This window comes from Colobus angolensis, unplaced genomic scaffold (assembly GCF_000951035.1).
Source record: "Colobus angolensis palliatus isolate OR3802 unplaced genomic scaffold, Cang.pa_1.0 Scaffold126, whole genome shotgun sequence".
Lineage (NCBI taxonomy): Eukaryota > Metazoa > Chordata > Mammalia > Primates > Cercopithecidae > Colobus > Colobus angolensis.
This window is the reverse complement of record NW_012113808.1, coordinates 5818755-5827921: the sequence shown is the minus strand read 5'-3', so window position 1 is coordinate 5827921 and position 9167 is coordinate 5818755. Positions and strand designations below refer to the sequence as shown.

Sequence of the window (9167 nt, the reverse complement as noted above, 5' to 3'; positions counted from 1 at the left end):
TTGCACTACCCAGCTTTTAGCTGCTGCTGGCTCAGAGCCAGGATGGGGTGACTGAGCCCTGGCCAAGGTTTGGGGCTGCCTGGAGAGGGCAGAGCACCTGCCAGTGGGGGTCCTGGTGCTACCAGAAGGATCAAGGCACAGGTTTGCTTATTGAAACTTGGCAGCTCTAAACAGGGGCAGAGCAGTTTTCAGTTGACACTCAGGGTGGATCTCACTTTGCTTGCATATGAAATCAATGAGATAATGGATGGGAAAACATTTTGAAAAGTCACCAAACTTCTTCTTGCACCCCTTCCTGCTGCTTTCCTCCTGTTACTGCCACACTGTTCCCCAACACTCTTTGTTTTCCCCTTCATTTCTCCCCACTTCACAACTAAACAGATGCTGAGCTTTATGACTTGATTTCCGATATTGCTCTTACATTCATCTCCCTCAATGTCATTTCCCTGCCCTGGGCCAGGCCTTAAATTTCTCACTTATACTAGAGTAACTAAGTTTATCTGCTCTACCTCCGTCTTCTCCTTTCTTTGAATTCATCAGCCACACTGATACCAGAATTAATAAACGTAGACCAAACTCCTGATTATTTTACTCCTCCAATCCCAAACTTTCGAAGACTTTCTATGGCCTGTGGAGTCAGAAACTTAAAGTCCAGTATTCAAACCTCCTGCATTGCCCCATTTCCTTCTGTGCATAGAGATTCTCTAACTTACCTTGACTTTCTCCCCGGATGCCTTTGCTGAAGCCATGTCATCTACCTGGAATACCTTCGCCTTCGATACCCTCCTGACAACTTTTTTTCCTCTCCGAACTTTAAGGTTAAAAAAGGATTGGGGATAAGAAAGGAGGAAATGGAATCATGTCTTAGATGCATCAAAGAAACCTTTATTTTAATGACCTTATTAATATATTCATGCAATGAATATTTATTTTATGCAAGGCACTGTGCTGAGGAGTGGGGTGGAAAGATTCACTGTTTGCCTTCTTGGGCACTAGAATCTAGAGGTATGAGGATTAACGGTACATTTGCTTTTTTGTTTAATGAAACAAATCCACAATTACCACTCTAATCCAGGTGCAAAAATATCTGTAAGGTGATTATTTCTCTTTTTGCCCTAGCACCAGGAAACTCAAAGGCAAATTGGACTCTCATTCACGGTATTCATTTGCTCAAATGTTCACACGTAACAAGTACCAAGTATGTACTTAGAACTATGTTAGATTGAACCATGTTATCATAGTTGCTACCCTCAATGAGACAACTGTCAACTCTTCTATTTAATATTATCTGTTTTCTCTCTTCCTCGTTTTGTAGTTCTATCTTATTAACTTGTTGGATACATCATTTCTTTTACATTTGCTATAATTCTTTTCACAAGAGGTGAGATACTGTCAATAAACAAAAGTAAAAATTTTCAAACACTGTTCATGAGGTCACAGGGCTGATCTCCATTGTCATGAGTTACATATGTTCTTTCATTACAGACTCTGTCCTAAAGCCAACTAGACATATAAATATTGTTGGAAACACAATTTGATCAGATTATAACAATTTTGTAAAGCTTTGCTTTTCTCTGTTTCATCTTGTAAACACAGAGTAACATTTAACATTCTATCACAATTCAAATATTTATCCCCACATTATTATTTGGGTGGGGGAGAGATTTGCTTTTCTGCTCCCAGTATATAATTTTAATTTAAAAATTCATTTTCACTATTGGTAGTATTTGTATGTCACCTCAAATCCCGTTTAGAAACTAGGAGAGATATATTATATAAATAAATAAACAATGGAATAAACAGGGCGTATCCATCAGAAGAATGAGGATGGATGTACATTCAAGGGCAGGGGCATTCTCAGTCCCATTGTGATTTAATGCCCTTGGTGGGTGAAGACACAGGTAGAGTCCCTTCCTGAAAATGCCTGTAGGAAACTGGAGTCTTGCTACTGGCTTGATGGAGATGGCCTCTGCACCTGTTTCAACACAGTGCTAATTCAGGCCAGCTGCCTCTGCCCTAGGCATTGCCTGCCTGTGGGGCCTGTTCCTACCTGTTGTAGCCAGCACAGGGACACCCCAGTGATGCAAAAGGCTTCAGCCAGGCTCCCAACTGCTCGCTGTGCATTGTCCCTGAGGACATCTGCCAAATTCATCGGTACATTCATTATGTGATAACTGAGATGTGGTGGCACATGAACCAGGCCCAGGAGCTAACAGACCTCACCTCTTTACAGATCTCTCCCTGTTTTGATGTCTGGGAGAGTTCACTTTTCACGCCCTAGCCTCCCCCCATTATGTCCAGGTTTCTGGTATTTGGTGTGAAGTATCACACATAGATGTCAAAAATAGGGTTTGCCAGAGCCCATGAGTGAGGGCCTCATGCAGGAAGCCTGCAATCTGGGGACTTGTTAGGGAACACGTGGGATTGCTCCAGGAGAAATGCCATCTCAAGTGTGGGTGGAACCAAGAGCCAAACACTACGCTAGCCTCACTCAGCTAGCCTCACTCAGCACCAGGGACTGTCTTCAGTTCAGTTCGGTTTAGGTTAATTCAAGTTACATTCTCTGGACACCTATGTTCAAGTTCTGGGTACCACAGATGTAAATAAAACATGGTCCTAGAGCTGCTTATTGTCCAATAATGATGACAATGATCACAATAGCAGCTACAATTCACTGAATCCTTACGATGTTCCTAGCATTGTGCTAGGTATTTTGTATTATTATTTTATTTAAACACACAGAAAAGCAGCTCAATAATTTCCTCAGTTTACCAAATGAGGAAATGGAAGCTTGGAGAGATTAAAGAACTTGTCCAAGGCCATCATCAGTGGCAGTGTCAACAACCAATCCCAGATCTGTCTGACCCCAGGGACCGTCTTCTTAACTGCCCTGCAATGCCATGAGCTGAGCCATGGAGGACAGCCTATCCCAGGCACAGAAACCCCTCAGTTACACCGTGATAACTGCTGTTACTAGGCACAGGGACTCTGCCTGAATGCTGGCATGGTTCCTGTTTACTCATAAGAACAGGGCAAAGCCAAGGTGATTTCCCTTCAGAAACTATATGCACTCATTTGGAGGGATGGTAGACGAGACTTACAGAGTCTGAATATTAAGTTGGTCAGATTATTAGATGTTTCACAGCCATTGTCCCTATTAACTCACACAATAACTCTGGGGGAATATCATTCCTCTTCTTGTACCAATAAGGAAATTGAAACATGGAGAGGTTGAATAATTTAAGATTAAACGGCTTACTAATGTCAGCGCTGGGATTTGAACTCAGGCCTGTCTGTTTCCAAAGCCCACTCATGCTTAATCCAGCCTGCTGAATTATGGCATGAAGTAGACTATGACTTCAGGGCATTTATACTTAGTCAACAAATATTCACGGGACCTCTACGGTATGCGAAACATTGTGCCACGTTGAGGAGAATCACAGGGGAGTCTGACATGGAACCTTCTCTTAACGAGCTCATGGGACAGCAGGAAGATAAAGTGGCCATGTAGATAATTCTACTGCAAGGTTCAAAGAATGTGCTGCTTTCAATGGTACTCTTGTTAGCCTGGACAAGTCTGCTCCTTGCTTAGGGCCATCTTTGCCAGGCTAGAGGGAGCCTTTGCCAGTCTTATGATTAGGGAGCAATATCCACATTTGTGTTGTCAGACTTTCCTCCTATTCCAGTGGCTGGTTTGGGATGTCCCTTTCACCCTAGAAAGTGAGAGCCACCTGGTCCTCTAGCTCTGTTGAGAGATCTGAGTGTCAGCACAGGAATGGGGGATTCACATGAAAATAATCCAGGTAAGGGTAGTGTGTAGTTCAAGTGTGTCCCTGCAACCATGAGCCAGTCTTTGGCTGTCCTCGTTAGAATATTGCCATTCTAGGCGGCAATGTTCCTGCTTCTTTTCCTCTTGCTTGAAATGCACTTTGACATTTTTTAACAAATAACACAATTTTTCCTTTGTGTTTCCCTTAATAAAACACAGAAATGAGAGCAAGAAAAGGAAAGTAAAAAAATGTGTTCCTGTCATCTCCACTCTATAGCAGGATGTCCGTCCTCCTCCCTTTCTTTCTTTTTTTTTGTTTTTTTTTTTTGTTTTTTTGAGACAGCGTTTCGCTCTGTTGCCCAGGCTGGAGTGCAGTGGTGCGATCTCGGCTCACTGCAAGTTCCGCCTCCGCCTCCTGGGTTCATGCCATTCTCCTGCCTCAGCCTCCAGAGTAGCTGGGACTACAGGCACCCGCCACTACGCCCGGCTAATTTTTTGTATTTTTAATAGAGACAGGGTTTCACCGTGTTAGCCAGGGTGGCCTCATCTCGATCTCCTGACCTTGTGATCCACCTGCCTCGGCCTCCCAAAGTGCTGGGATTACAGGCATGAGCCACCGCGCCCGGCCCTCCTCCCTTTCTTCTTCCCTCTCACCAAGCTTTGGTCTCTGACTCCTCTGTCCTCACTCCTCTCCCCAAATCTCAGTCACAAAGACTTGTGCATCTGATATTTTTGCTTCTCTGTTTTCTGCCATAGAAGGGGTAGCTCCACAGCTATTCTGCACATCCCACCCTCATCTTCTACAAATTGCTATTGGACTGAAGACGGATGACAGAATTGGAACAGGATCTAGAAAACCTCCTACTTGGAGAAGTATCTCCAAGTTCCAAGGTCTCACATACCCCCTGGGACCCACAGATACACCCATTCATTGGTCCCAGCCCGTCTTCCTCCAATGATGGCGCTTCCAGACCAACTTGGCAAGGGCCACATATTTCCCTCTCAAAACAAAGCACTAGGCTTAAGACATAGTTCCTGGATCTCTTGGGATCTGCTTGAAGTTGCAAGATTTCTGAGACAACAGCTACCTATCTCTTAGCAGGGATACATTTCACACTTGGATCAGTTGTACAAATGTGATATGGCAGAGATGGGCCCTGCTAGCAGACCATGTGGAAAAGGACTGAGGAGGTTTTGTTAATGACACATAAAGTGTGAGTCAACAGAAGTCATTGAAAATGCTCACACAAGGCTGGTCGGGGTGGCTCACGCCTGTAATTCCAGCACTTTGGGAGGCTGAGGTGGGTGGATCAAGAGATCAGGAGATCAAGACCATCCTGGCGAACACGGTGAAACCCCGTCTCTACGAAAAAGACAAAAAAATTAGCTGGGCATGGTGGTGAGAGCCTGTAGTCCCAGCTACTCGGGAGGCTGAGGCAGGAGAATGGCGTGAAACTGGGAGGCGGAGCTTGCAGTGAGTCAAGATCGCGCCACTGCACTTCAGCCTGGGCGACACAGAGCAACTCCATCTAAAAAAAAAAAAAAAGAAAATGTGGCACGTTAATAGGTGTTATATTGCTCGAGAAACACCCTGAACACACTATCACTGGAAAGTCACAGCAGGCCGGGGTGCCATCATTTATAAAAGACAGAAAAACTGGATCAGATTCAAAGAGTGGGCCGGAGAGGGAGGCCAGCTCTGCCTTCATCTGAAAGTTTTAGAGGCAGGATTTGACTTCCTGAATGGCTAGCCCTGAGGAATCAATGGAACAGAGGGCAGAAACTTTAGGGAAATGAATTTTGATCCATTACAAACTAAATGGTTGGACCACATGAGCTTTAAAATCATTTCCAACTCTAAACGTGTAATCTTTTGGGTCCCCTCTGAAGCCTATTCACCTCATTCCTATGAATTATCAGAGTACTTCTTTTTGATAAAAGGGAGAAGATGGCTGATTCTTCATAAATGGCTTCTGGGCAGTGGCTCTGTGGCATCTTCTTTCATTTAAAAGGTAAAATAAAAGCGTTTGAGTTTAAACCACAAGGAAAAACACGAGGCACAGTCAGGAGGATCTTTCACAGAGGGGTCAGAATGACCCACCTGTGGTTGTCCCACCCATCCATGTCACTGAGTTGACGAAGGCCAAACTGAAACAATCCTGGGGTAGGAGTGGGATTCATGACATTTACTTCATTGAAAAGGGGCAAAAAATCACAAAAGAGAAAGCTCCAGATAAATATGTTTCATCTTTATTGGTTTAGACACATCACTTAAATACCTCAGCCAAGACTACACCTAGGCAACCACTGTTTAGCACCCCATACGGATATGTTGGTTCTATTGCCTACCCCACCGGTCAAAGCCAGTCTGATTTCACAGACTTTAGACTGTGAGGGCCTGACCAACCACATAATGTAGACCTTTCATTCCAGAGAGGTATTGACATCTAAAGAGGTGAACTGATGACCCAGACCAATTCAGTGGCAAAGCTGGGAATGGAACTGAGGTCCTCTGATTCCTGACCCTTCACTGCAGTGCCTCCTGACTATAGTGAGAGCTCTACTCATTCCTCAGCCAAGTAAAGGGCATTTGTTCACCAATTATATGTGTTTGGGTCTGCACTAAAAGTGATATGACTTATGATGTGACTTTGAGGCGCAGTCCCCATCCTGAAGTGCCCCATGGCTGGGGAGACATTCTCACAAAAACCCTGTGTGATCTACACTAATCAAGCTGCCTTGTGGGTGGATGTAAGAATTGTTTGAAAGATTTGGGTTTCAGGTCAAATGACAATCTATCCACTTTCAGGATATTCACTAAAAGGAACAGTCTTACCACTAGTTAAAACAGATTTCATATATTCAAGACCTTTAGTGAAACCCAAACTCTGCTGAGTATTTAAATGAAAATATTCCTTATGGTTGTATCTGCCCTACTCCATTTTTTTCTTGCTTGACTTCTATTTCACATATTATCCTAATAATACTTGTAGTTTGCATTTTTTTTTACACCCTGCTATACCTGGGGTGACAGAAAGGACAGAGGTCAGGTGTTAGGAGACATGCCACTAGCCATGTGGGCAACATCAGGGAAATCTCCCAGCCACGCTAAGCTCCAAATATTCATCTGAAACAATGGATAAAACTGTTCTCCCTACTTCACAGGTTTGCTGTAAAGATCAAGCAAAATCGTGTATGTGAAAATGCCTGAAAAGTGTAAAGCAGCATTCAAATATATCGTATTAGTCTCTTTGCCATTTGCCTTCGTTCGTCTGGAGTCATATTCAGTGTTTGGCTTGTGCCTGCTGGCAGAAAGCACTTAGAATGGTGAGTGGGGTCGCTGCTCCTAAGCACATTAGAGCAAGTTGCTGCCAGCACTTTTTATTTAAAAATAAAGAAGTGCCTCTGTCTCTGGAGGAGGTAACAGAAAAACCCTGGCTATGTGGCATCTCCTCTGCTTGAGTTCACCATGTCAAACGGCCTGCCAATTTCATCTCAGTTCAGTCCAGTTTAGGAACTGAAGGTGCCCCAGAGAATCACACTGAATTGAACTGAACCTTCCCATGATATTCAGATGATGGGACTCAGATTCCATAAATTCCCTTACATTTCCCTCAACTGTAAGACTGAGACAACAATTGTCTCCGCTTCATGGGGGTTGTTGTAAAGATTAAATGAGGTGACTATGTAACAAAGCTGGCACAAAATAAATGATAAACGCCAGCCAGCATTGTGATTTATTTATTGAGCATCCACTTGGGGCCACACAACATGCTTACCTCCTGGGATATACAGACGGATAAGGCCTTATTCCTGCTCTGAAGGGGGCTAAAGGTCTGTTACTGCAAATTAAAGTTAGGAGGTGCAGATAATTCACATTTCCCCACAGAGATTTTGTTCCCCTAACAATGTCCCTTTACCTGATTTCCTGTAGAGTGTCATTGCAGGTTCATCATCTTGCGGGGCAGATCCCACCTAGTGTCTCCCAAGAGCGTGATTCTTAGACCGTGGGTCCCATGGCCTCTGTATACCCCATCAGTGAATACGGTTCGAGCTTAAAGGAAGTTGGGAACTGGCGAGAGCCCTCGGATGATGAGGGGTTTGAGGAGCTCAGAGCTGCTCGGTCCACAACCACCGGCGCTAAACAGCTTCTCAGCGCTTCCCAGGGCCCGGGTAAGGATTGCAGCGCTTTTATTGCAGCAGTTGGAGAGCGGCGGGGGAATCCTCGAGGCCGCACCGCGGTCCAGGAGGCGCCGACATCTCCTCAAAGGCCCAGTTGGGGTGAGGGGCCTTGGGGGGCGACCGGGCCAGAGAGCCCCGAGGTAACAGTTACACGTGGAGGGTAGGAAACTTTGCGTGTCCGAGAGCTCCCAGACGCGGAGGGGCGCAGAGGGCCGCAGCCGTGTGGTGGCCGCGCCGCTAGGCTGGGAAAGGGAGCACCACAGCCCCGCCACGGGACGCGCTGCCAGCCCCCCGCCCAGCGCACCCCACCCCCTCTCCTCCGACGCGCACGCAGCGCCGCGGCCCCTGTCAGAAGCTGCAGGATCCGCCCCGGCGAAGCGGGGCCGACTCGCACCCAGGACCCTGGGCCTCTGCCTTCCCTCCTAGCCTCGGAGAAGCAACCGGCCCTCTCCTACTGCTGAGGAGCGACGCGGGCTGGTAGGACGTCCCGGGAAGGCCGGCAGCTCGCGACTACGTCCCGGCCCTGCCCGGGCGCGCCGAGGAGCAGAGCCAGGGGCCGGCATTCGCTCCGGCTCCCTCCCCGGCGCTCCGGAGCCGAGGGCGGCTCCTGCGGCTGCAGTCTCGGGGGCGACGCCTTCCCGGGCCGAAGCTTCCAGCAGCGCTCCGCAACTTCTCTCTGCTCCAGTCACTGGGAGAGAGCTCGCCTATCAGGTAAGTAAGGCTACCCGTGCCTAGGCTGTCGCTCGGGCGGGCGTGTTTCTGAAAGTTAATTTGAAATGCATCCAAGACTGAGCCGGGCCAGCCGGGGCTCCTCCCCGAGGCGACTCCTTTGCTTCTGCAGACATTCTCGGCACTGGCCGACTGGCGGGAGGACCTCCCTGCGCGTCCCGCACACCGGCTCCCGCGCGCCCCCCAGCAGAGTGCAGCGTCAGGAGTCCAGAAGCGGGCGGGACGCTCTCCGGGTCCCTTACTGTGCCCCTTCTCGACCTGGGGCAGGTGAGGGCCTCAACGGGGCGGCTGGGACGCGGGATTGCAAACCCTATCGTCCCGCGTGCCTGGACCCCGTCGCGCGAGGGAGGGAACCCACTCTTTCTATATCCATCATACCCCAGTAGCTGGGTTCCTGCAGAGACGTCCCGAGGGCCCACCTTCGTATAGGTTGGGGCGGAGTCGGATTCGGGATGGAAAACCTGGGGCAAGGGATGGAGGTGGGGAG

At 47.5% G+C, this 9167-nt stretch overlaps 1 protein-coding gene across 2 annotated transcripts in view; it reads left to right on the top strand.

Annotated features, from left to right (window-relative positions):
- Positions 1-8301: 8301 nt before the first annotated feature.
- Positions 8302-9167, top strand: part of LMX1A (LIM homeobox transcription factor 1, alpha) — a 156462-nt gene continuing 155596 nt past the window's right edge. Inside the window, exon 1 of one of the 2 annotated variants that reach the window (XM_011933354.1) lies at positions 8302-8662. The gene's annotated coding sequence lies outside the window, so the exon portion shown is untranslated. Of the gene's footprint in view, positions 8663-8781; positions 8948-9167 lie in introns of those variants that run through there. The other variant, XM_011933353.1, reaches the window with a different exon arrangement.